The sequence below is a fragment of the Chlorocebus sabaeus genome, chromosome 15 (assembly GCF_047675955.1).
Source record: "Chlorocebus sabaeus isolate Y175 chromosome 15, mChlSab1.0.hap1, whole genome shotgun sequence".
NCBI classification, from domain to species: domain Eukaryota; kingdom Metazoa; phylum Chordata; class Mammalia; order Primates; family Cercopithecidae; genus Chlorocebus; species Chlorocebus sabaeus.
Genome location: NC_132918.1, coordinates 30,350,738 through 30,359,730, shown reverse-complemented (window position 1 = coordinate 30,359,730; position 8,993 = coordinate 30,350,738). Strand labels below are relative to the sequence as shown.

Here is an 8,993-nt window from a genome sequence, read left to right as displayed (position 1 = left end):
AATACATGTCATGGTAGCTTTCATGATGAAGTTTATAGATGTGTCCGTTACATGTCTTAGTGTCTCCAGCTACAACTGAGTGTCTCTGATGATTAAACAACAACCCGAATTTTCTCTCTGCAGAAGACTCCTAAAAAACGGTTGCAATTAGTTACCAACTCAGAAAGATGCAATACAAATAGGAAATAACCGCAATTTATGATTTTATTTGTTTATCTAAAATCTGTCTTCCTCCCTAGACAGTAAGCTCTCTGAAGTTAAGAAGCATAGTTGTTTTGTTCACTACTGTATACCCAGCACCTAATAGTACTTGGCACATACGTACTCAGGAACTATTTGTCAAATGCAAGAACATATGCCCCGAAAGTGGGAGTCAGGAAAACCAGAAAAAATGCCTTTAAGTATTACAGAAATGCCACAGGCCTCCATTTAAATTGAAAAACAAGCTAACACCTCTTGATAAAAATGTGGATTGAGATCAATAAGCAGCTTCTCCACTCCTTCTGGAATCTCCACCTGGTTCAGCCTGCCTGCCTCCGCCATGTCCATCAGGGTGACCAGAAGTCCTATAAGGTGTCCACCTTTGGCCCAGGCTTTCAGCAGCCGCCTCTATATGAGTGGGTCCAGTGCCCTCGTGGGGAGCAGAAGCTTCTGGGGTGGCCTGGGCGGAGGCTATGGTGGGGCCAGCAGCATGGGAGGTATCACCACCATCACGGTCAACCAGAGCCTGCTGAGCCCCCTTCACCTGGAGGGGGACTCCAACATCCAGGCTGTCCACACCCAGGAGGAGGAGCAGATCAAGACCCTCAAGTTTGCCTCCTTCATAGACAAAGTACGGTTCCTGGAGCAGCAGAAGAAGATGCTGGAGACCAAGTGGAGCCTTCTGCAGCAGCAGAAGATGGCTGGAAGCAGCATGGACAACATGTTCGGGAACTGTATCAACAACCTTCGGCAGCAGCTGGAGCCAGGAGAAGTTGAAGCTGGAAGCGGAGCTTGGCAACATGCAGGGGCTGGTGTAGGACTTCAGGAACAAGTATGAGGATGAGATCCATAAGTGTACAGAGATGGAGAATGAATTTGTCCTCATCAAGAAGGATGTAGATGAAACTTATATGAACAAGGTAGAGCTGGAGTCTCATCTGGAAGGGCCGACTGTATGAAGTGGCGATCCAGGAGCTGCAGTCCCAAATCTCCAACATGTCTGTGGTGCTATCCGTGGACAACAGCTGCTCCCTGGACATGGACAGCATCATTGTTGAGGTCAAGATGCAGCACGAGGAGGTTGCCAACCGCAGCTGGGCTGAGGCTGAGAGCACGTACCAGATCAAGTATTTGGAGCTACAGATGCTGGCTAGGAGGCACGGGGATGACCTGTGGCATACAAAGACTGAGATCTCCAAGATGAACTGGAATATCAGCCAGCTCTGGGCTGAGATTGAGGGCCTCAAAGGCCAGAGGGCTTCCCTGGAGGCCGCTGTCACAGATGCTGAGCAGCGTGGGGAGCTGGCCATTAAGGATGTCAATGCCAAACTGTCCGAGCTGGAGGCCACACTGCAGCGCATGAGTACCAGGAGCTGAGGAACGTCAACTTGGCCCTGGACATGGAGATCGCCACCTACAGAAAGCTGCTGGAGGGCTAGGAGAGCTGGCTGGAGTCTGGGATGCAGAACATAGGTATCCATACGAAGACAACCAGCAGCTATGCAGGTGGTCTGAACTTGGCCTATGTGGGCCTCACAAGCCCTGGCCTTAGCTATGGCCTGGGCTTCTGTTTTGGCTCTGGCACAGGCTCCAGATCCTTCAGCTGCACCAGCTCCACCAGGGCCGTGGTTGTGAAGAAGATCGAGACCCGCAATGGGAAGCTGGTGTCCGAGTCCTCTTACTTCCTGCCCAAGTGAACAACTGTGGCAGCCCCTCCTAGTCTGTTCCTCCTGTGGCTGCCACAGACTCCGGGAGGGAGGCTGCTGTGTGGGGGAGCACAGGGAACAGGAGACCCCCCTGAGGCTCAGCCCACCTGCAGGGGAGTTTACTGCCTGAGGATCCCCCTTGCCCATGCTTCCAGCTACAAAATTCAACTGCTTTTTTTTTCTTTCTTTTTTTTGGTCCAAAATAAAACCTCAGCTAGCTCCAACACACACACACACACACACACACACACACACACACACAATTATAGATTGAGTCGTTATTGCTTCTAGTTTACTGAGTTCCTTCTATTAATATAAATTCTTGATTTGGTATCATGCTCATTCTGGGGTGAAAAGTTTAGGGAATAAATCAGACATACATTTCAGGGAAAAACCCCCTGCATATTTAAAAGTAGTTGTGACACACTTTGTTAAACAATTATCCTTAATTATAATTCTTAGGTAGTCTATTGGCTTAAATTCATTACTTGAAATTGTCACTACTCATTTGCCAAGTTTATATGTTTAGTGTCTGTACTTCCGGTTCTTCCCAGATAGAAGATACATAATTTATCAAATGGGCAAAGAAGTCCTTCAGGGAGTTGGTAATAGCTCTACATGCTGATTGGTAATTGAATTAGCAAGATATAGTAGATCTAACTGATTAGGAGGTTTCAATTTTACTTGCTGGACTAAGGAAGTAAAATGCAGAATTATTAATAACCATTTCAATATTATCTTAATTTGAGATGTGATAAATTATCACAAACTGAGTGGCTTAAACAACAAACACTTCTCACAGTTAGGGAGGACGTGAAGTCCATTATTAAGGCAGATCTGGTATGTGGTGAGAATTCACTTCCCGGTTTGGAGATGGCTATCTACTTATTGTATCCTTGTATGTTGGATAGTAGCCAGGAAGCAAGCTCTCATTTCTCTTATACGGGCACTAATCCCATTCATGAGGGCCTCACCCTCATGACCTAATTACTTCCCTCAAACCTCACCCTTAACGCCATCACATGGGAGTTAAGATTTCAACATACATTTTGGGGGAACACAAACATTTAGTTCATGACTAACGCAGACTATTTAACAAAGACACTTTTTTGTGTATATGAAGTATAGTTGTTATAACCAAACACCAGAAAACCTATTCTGTATCTGAGACCTGTTTTGCAATAGGCTATTTGGTGTTAGGTAATGATCTTCTGACTTGTAATCACTCTTGGTATTGGGAAAGTCTAAAATATTATGGAGATACTTGCTTTCAGTGTGTCATGAAATTCTCTGAGTCACTTTCTGAATAGAGAAACTCTGTTCTGCAACAGACATTTGTGAAAGGATTTGTGAAGACTTATACAGGATTTTGGTTGATCAAATGCGATCTCAAAAATAATTATAATTGTGAGTTAAGCAGTTTAGACTCTTCTCATGATACATGCATTAAACTGAGGATTATAGAATCTTTCTTTGTAATATGGATCCTATGGTTCTCTGTTACTGTTTGGGGGAATACCTGAGATTATGTTTGATTTCCGGAGCAAAAGGCTGGATAGTTAGTATTGGCTGAAAAGAGAAGGAATTTTTTTTTTTAATTTTGAAACAGGGTTTCACTCTGTTTCCCCGGCTGGAATGCAGTGATCTTGGCTCACTGCAACCTCTGCCTCCTGGGTTCAAGCAATTCTCCTGCCTCAGTCTCCTAAGTAGCTGGGATTACAGGCACTCACCACCACACCCAGCTAATTTTTGTATTTTTAGTAGAGACGGGGTTTCACCACGTTGGTCAGGCTGGTCTCAAACTCCTGACCTTGTGATCTACCCGCCTTGGACTCCCAAAGTGCTAGGATTACAGGCGTGGTACTGTGCCTGGCCTCAGGAATTTTATATGTTGCTAAATCTTACTAAAATATAATTGATTTTGTTACGGTTGGACTCCTGCTTTTTTGAGAGAAAAATATTAAGACTTTGGTAATACACCTTTATTTTCTCTGGAAAGCAAAGTTGATCAGGTAGTAGAGACTTCATTCATTCATTTTCATTGACAGACTTTTCTGACTTATAACTTGGGGAGCCTGGAGAAACAATTATTACCAAATATTGAGCACCTACCATATTCTAGGTCTAGGCGTTTTATCTATGTAAAGTGTTTTAAAATTATTATTGTTATTTCTATTTCTGCTGTTATAGGCAGATAATTTTGACTGAAGCCCCTGGTAAAAATGATGAATTAAAAGCCTAGCCATTGATGTTGTTATTATTACTATTTTTGAGACAGAGTCTCATTCTGTTGCCCAGGCTGGAGTGCAGTGGGGTGATCTCCGCTTACTGCAATCTCCGCCTCTCAAGTTCAAGCAATTCTCTTGCTTCGGCCTCTGAGTAGCTGGGGTTACAGGCGCCTGCCACCATGCCCGGTTAACTTTTTTGTATTTTTAGTGGAGACATGGTTTCACTGTGTTGGCCAGGCTGGTTTCAAACTCCTGACCTCAAGTGACCCACCTGCCTTGGCCTCCCAAAGTGCTAGGATTACAGGCGTGAGCCACCGCACCTGACCATTGATGTTAACTTGATTGAGAGGGATGCATCTAGTTTTTCTTTAGCTTAGTTTTTTTAAAAAAACAAACAAAACAAAACACTTAGTTTTAACTATTTCATTGGAGAAAAACAATTACAGGCCCAGCTTCCAGGCCCAATAGTTCTCATTTCAGGCAAGCTCCCTACCCCTATCTGTTTTTGTTGTTTAAACTTTTTATTTTAAACTAATTACAGATTCACAGGAGTAACAAAAAAATGTACAAGGAGATCCCATATGTCCTTTACTGAGTCTCTCCCAATGGTATCATCTTGTATAACTGTAGTACACTATCAAAACAATGAAATTGGCATTGATATAATCCACAGAGGTTATTCAGAGAGGAGGCAAGACATTAGAATGTAAAGAATACATGGAAGTATGAGGCAATATCCATGTATTGGAACCTTTTATAACCTTATACTTTACAGGAAAAAATTCTATAATGACAGTGATGACAGTTGTTACCAAATATGCAGTACGTACTGTATTCTAGGTTTAGGTATTTTATCTACGTATTTTATTATAGTTATTTGTATTTCTTTTGTATTTCTGCTATTATAGGCAGGTAATAGTTAATGAGCACTTATGTGGCAGTCAGTCTTCTTTTTTTTGAGACGGAGTTTCGCTCTGTTGCCTAGGCTCGAGTGCAGTGGCGCAATTTCACTGCAACCTCCGCCTCCTGGGTTCAAGTGATTCTCCTCTTGCCTCAGCCTCCCGAGTAGGCGCGAGCTGCCACACCCAGCTAATTTTTGTATTTTAGTAGAGACGGGGTTTCACCATGTTGGCCAGGCTGGTCTTGAACTCCTGATCTCAAATGATCCACCTGCCTCGGCTTCCCACAGTTTTGGGATTACAGGCGTGGGCCACTGCGCCCGGCCTGGCCAGCATAAAAAGCATGTGTAACCCCAGCTATTCGGGAGGCTGAGGCAGAAGGAGAATCACTTGAACCCGAGGGGCGGAGGTTGCAGTGAGCCGAGATTGCGCCACTGCACTTCAGCCTGGGCAACAGAGAAAGACTCTGTCTCAAAAAAAAAAAAAAAAAAAAAAAAAGAAAGAAAAAGAGACTGCCATCTAAGTGCTCAATAACTATTGCCTATAATAGCAGAAATACAAAAGGAATACAAGTAATAATAATAAAATACTTTATATAGATAATGTATGTATGCAATATATGTATGTTAACTCATTGAATCCTCACCACCACCCTATGAGTTAAGTATACTCACTTTACAGATGATAAAATGAAGAACAAATAAGTTTGGTAATTTTCCCAAGATCACACAATAGCTGGCATTTGAACTGGGCATGACACCAGAGCTAGCACTCCTAATTACCATGGAGGTACATAAACTTCACTGTGCATAGCAACTTTTAAAGGCAGGCATTTCCATTTTCTGTATGAGCAACCTGAGGTTAAAAGAAGCAATTTGCTCAAGACCTACACAACTAGCAGGTGCTAGAACCCTAGTTGGATTCCAGCCCTGCCTAGCTGTAAACCCCTGTGATTTCTAGTTGACCATTCTAGATAGACCCCTGGCCTATCACACTGATCTCAGCTGAATCTCTGAAGAGGTCGCGTTCTGAAATGCCCAAGGGAATGGTTTGCAACCTTCAGAATGCATTAGAATCACCTGGAAGGTTAAAAACCAGATTGGTGGCCTCTATCCCCAGGGTTTCAGTAAATTTGGGATAGCCTTTGAAGATGTGAATTTCTAACAAGAGCTCAGATGATGCTAATGATGTTTCAGTTCCTAGAATACACTTTGACAACCACTAAATCTGGCCCAACAGAGCTCATTATAAGGTGGTTTCACCATTAAGATAAGAACAGACTTAAGGGTTAATTAGGCATCACAGTAATAGGTCATATATCATGCAACACTTCAAAGTACCGCATGTCAGCTGGGCATGGTGGCTCACGACTGTAATCCCAGCACTTTGGGAGGCCGAGGCGGGTGGGTCGCTTGGGCCCAGGAGTTTGGGACCAGCCTGGGCAACATGGTGAAATCCTGTCTCTACAAAACAAAAAGCAGAAAAAATTAGCCAGGCATGGTGGCATGCGCCTGTAGTCCTAGCTACTCGGGAGGCTGAGGGGGGAGGATCGGCTGCAGTGAGCCATGATTGCACCACTGCACTCGAGCCTGGGTGACAGGAGTGAGACCCTACGTTAAAAAAAAAAAAAAAAAGGAATGAGTGTGTAAATTTATTGTTATAGATTTCTTACTTGAAAAAATGTACCAAATAATTAATATTTCAAGGACAACATTGAACAAGCCAGTAATACCCAGTTCCATATTACTTTCTGAATAGAGGTATGTACTACTTTCCTGGATTTCTCTCTGCTTCTGGTTTTCCTCTTGAATTTTCTCAAATACTGTTTTCTTTATGGCATTCTTCACCAAGACTGGCTCCATTGAGCATGCAAAGTCTATTCTGAGTTTTTTGGTGTTAGCTTAAATCTCACATACTCTGCCACTGCTTTCCCTAGCTCCTTGAAGGATCAAGCCTGTCCTCGTTCTTGAATCAATTCTCAAAGAGGCAGATTGTCTCCATTAACTATTCTTCCTCTGTTTCTGAATTTTAGCCCATTTGCCAGATACTCTGTTTCCCTTCTACTAGTCTCCTTCTCAGGGCCTTCCCCCTAGAGGTCCAGTCAGGAGGATTGGAGTTTCCTGACCTATCTGGACTGACCTTTTGGAACTATTTCTGACACCAACAGACAAAACAGAACTACTGGGTTCGCTTCTCTCTTTTTAGTCACCCTGTTCAGGGGTATTCCTTTACAATCAAAACAAGGAAAAAAGAGAACTCTTCATTTTTAATCCTTTTTTATTTCTGCTAATGCTGCTACACAGTTACTTGAACTGAAAACGTTAAGTAACTTTGATTTTTCATCCTTTTCTTTTGCATCCCACACTCAATTAATGCCAAATTGTAATGATTAAGTATCTTCACAGAGTCTCTCACATTTGCCTACTTTTCATTCCCAATGCCTCTGCCCTTTTCAAGACTTGTAAGAATTGTTTCATATTCATGATATTTCAGAGTTGAGAGAAAGTATAAATATTACCTAGATCAACCATCCATTTTGTGCTTGAATTTTCACTTCCAATATTCCCATCAGGTGGTTTTTCCAACCTCAGTACTTCTTGACTAGTAGCCCATTAGCTTTCAGAGGATACCGTTAGAAAGTTTTTCTTGTAAGACACATGTGCATCTAATCATTTGAAACAAAAAGTAATTGTAATATTTAGAGTAAAAGTAGTTAAATATGGAAATAACAAAGGGCAAATGCATGAAATAGAGCCCTTTTTGTATTTGTGAAAATGATATAATTCTTTCTGCGGTAATACCACACACCTGAATTACAGGTTCTGTTTCGAAATATGAGAATAGTAGTGCTAATCAGACTGGTGAAAATTAATTCTCATGAATATAAGTGTCTTTAATAATTTTAATGAAAACAGACTAATGTCCTAAAACGGACGACTGCCTTGGATAATCTCATATAAGGATTCTGTTGCATTTATTAGTTGTTTTTCTTTATTACTGAGCATAGGTTATATGTGATATATGGTACCATGTATACACACATGATTATAATTGTGTAACATGAATTAAAAGATAGTGTAAGATCAAACACTTCTAAGGCATGGGATTTAGTCTTGAAATACACACCTCATAGGATTTATCAGATTTCTATTTATAGTCTGTCACCATGTTATACAAAACCCTGAAGTCTCTTGGAGAACTTCTCAAATAAAATTTCAACGGATTCTCCAGATGCCTATGAAGTCAAAGGTTTATAGTTCCTTGTGTGCCATTTACACTTAGTTACCACTGGTTACCTTATGATGGACTTCAGACAAAATCTTTGACAACAAATCTTTTAATGCTTTTCTTCTTCCTTTCCACAGTGTTGAATCCTGGAATCCCTTGTCTTTCACCTATATGCTTATCCCAACAGTTTCATTAGAGCCTGTTAAAAGTTACTGTTCATATAACTAATGAGAATATGAGCCTGGTAAGTGTTAGACCATCTTTGGTGCCCATTAGATATTAGAATGTCTTGTGCCCTTGCTTTTTGGCTACAACCCTAAGATCTGCCTAATCAAACTTGATGTTCTACATGGCAGAACATAGCTACCATACTGATCCCAAATTAGACTTCCCAGGTTTTTAGTTCTACTTATAAATAGAAGCATCAGAGGAAACATTTAACTTGTAGACAGATCAAGTCAATTAATGACTAGTAACACTACTATTTGGTTAAGTCAAGGATATCATCGGACCATTTAGAGTAGTAGAAAAATATCAGTACCCAAGTGACCTAGAAGAGCTATTTAATTTATAGGGATAAGAAATGCCTGTTGTTTTATATTTATCTTCTTACTTTTTTCTTATACTCCTGCTTGTGACATGAAAAGAGGAAAAAAATACCCTTCATTTATTATCGAGATAGTCATTAGAATGGAAAACTCTTTAAGAGTAGTTAAATTTTGCCACAGAAA

At 41.4% G+C, this 8,993-nt stretch overlaps 2 pseudogenes; both read left to right on the top strand.

The window, feature by feature from the left end:
* The first annotated feature begins 541 nt into the window (after nt 1-541).
* On the top strand, nt 542-8,266 carry LOC140713469 (keratin, type II cytoskeletal 8 pseudogene; annotated as a pseudogene).
* Nucleotides 1,198-8,266, top strand: LOC140713470 (keratin, type II cytoskeletal 8 pseudogene; annotated as a pseudogene).
* Nucleotides 8,267-8,993: the final 727 nt, after the last annotated feature.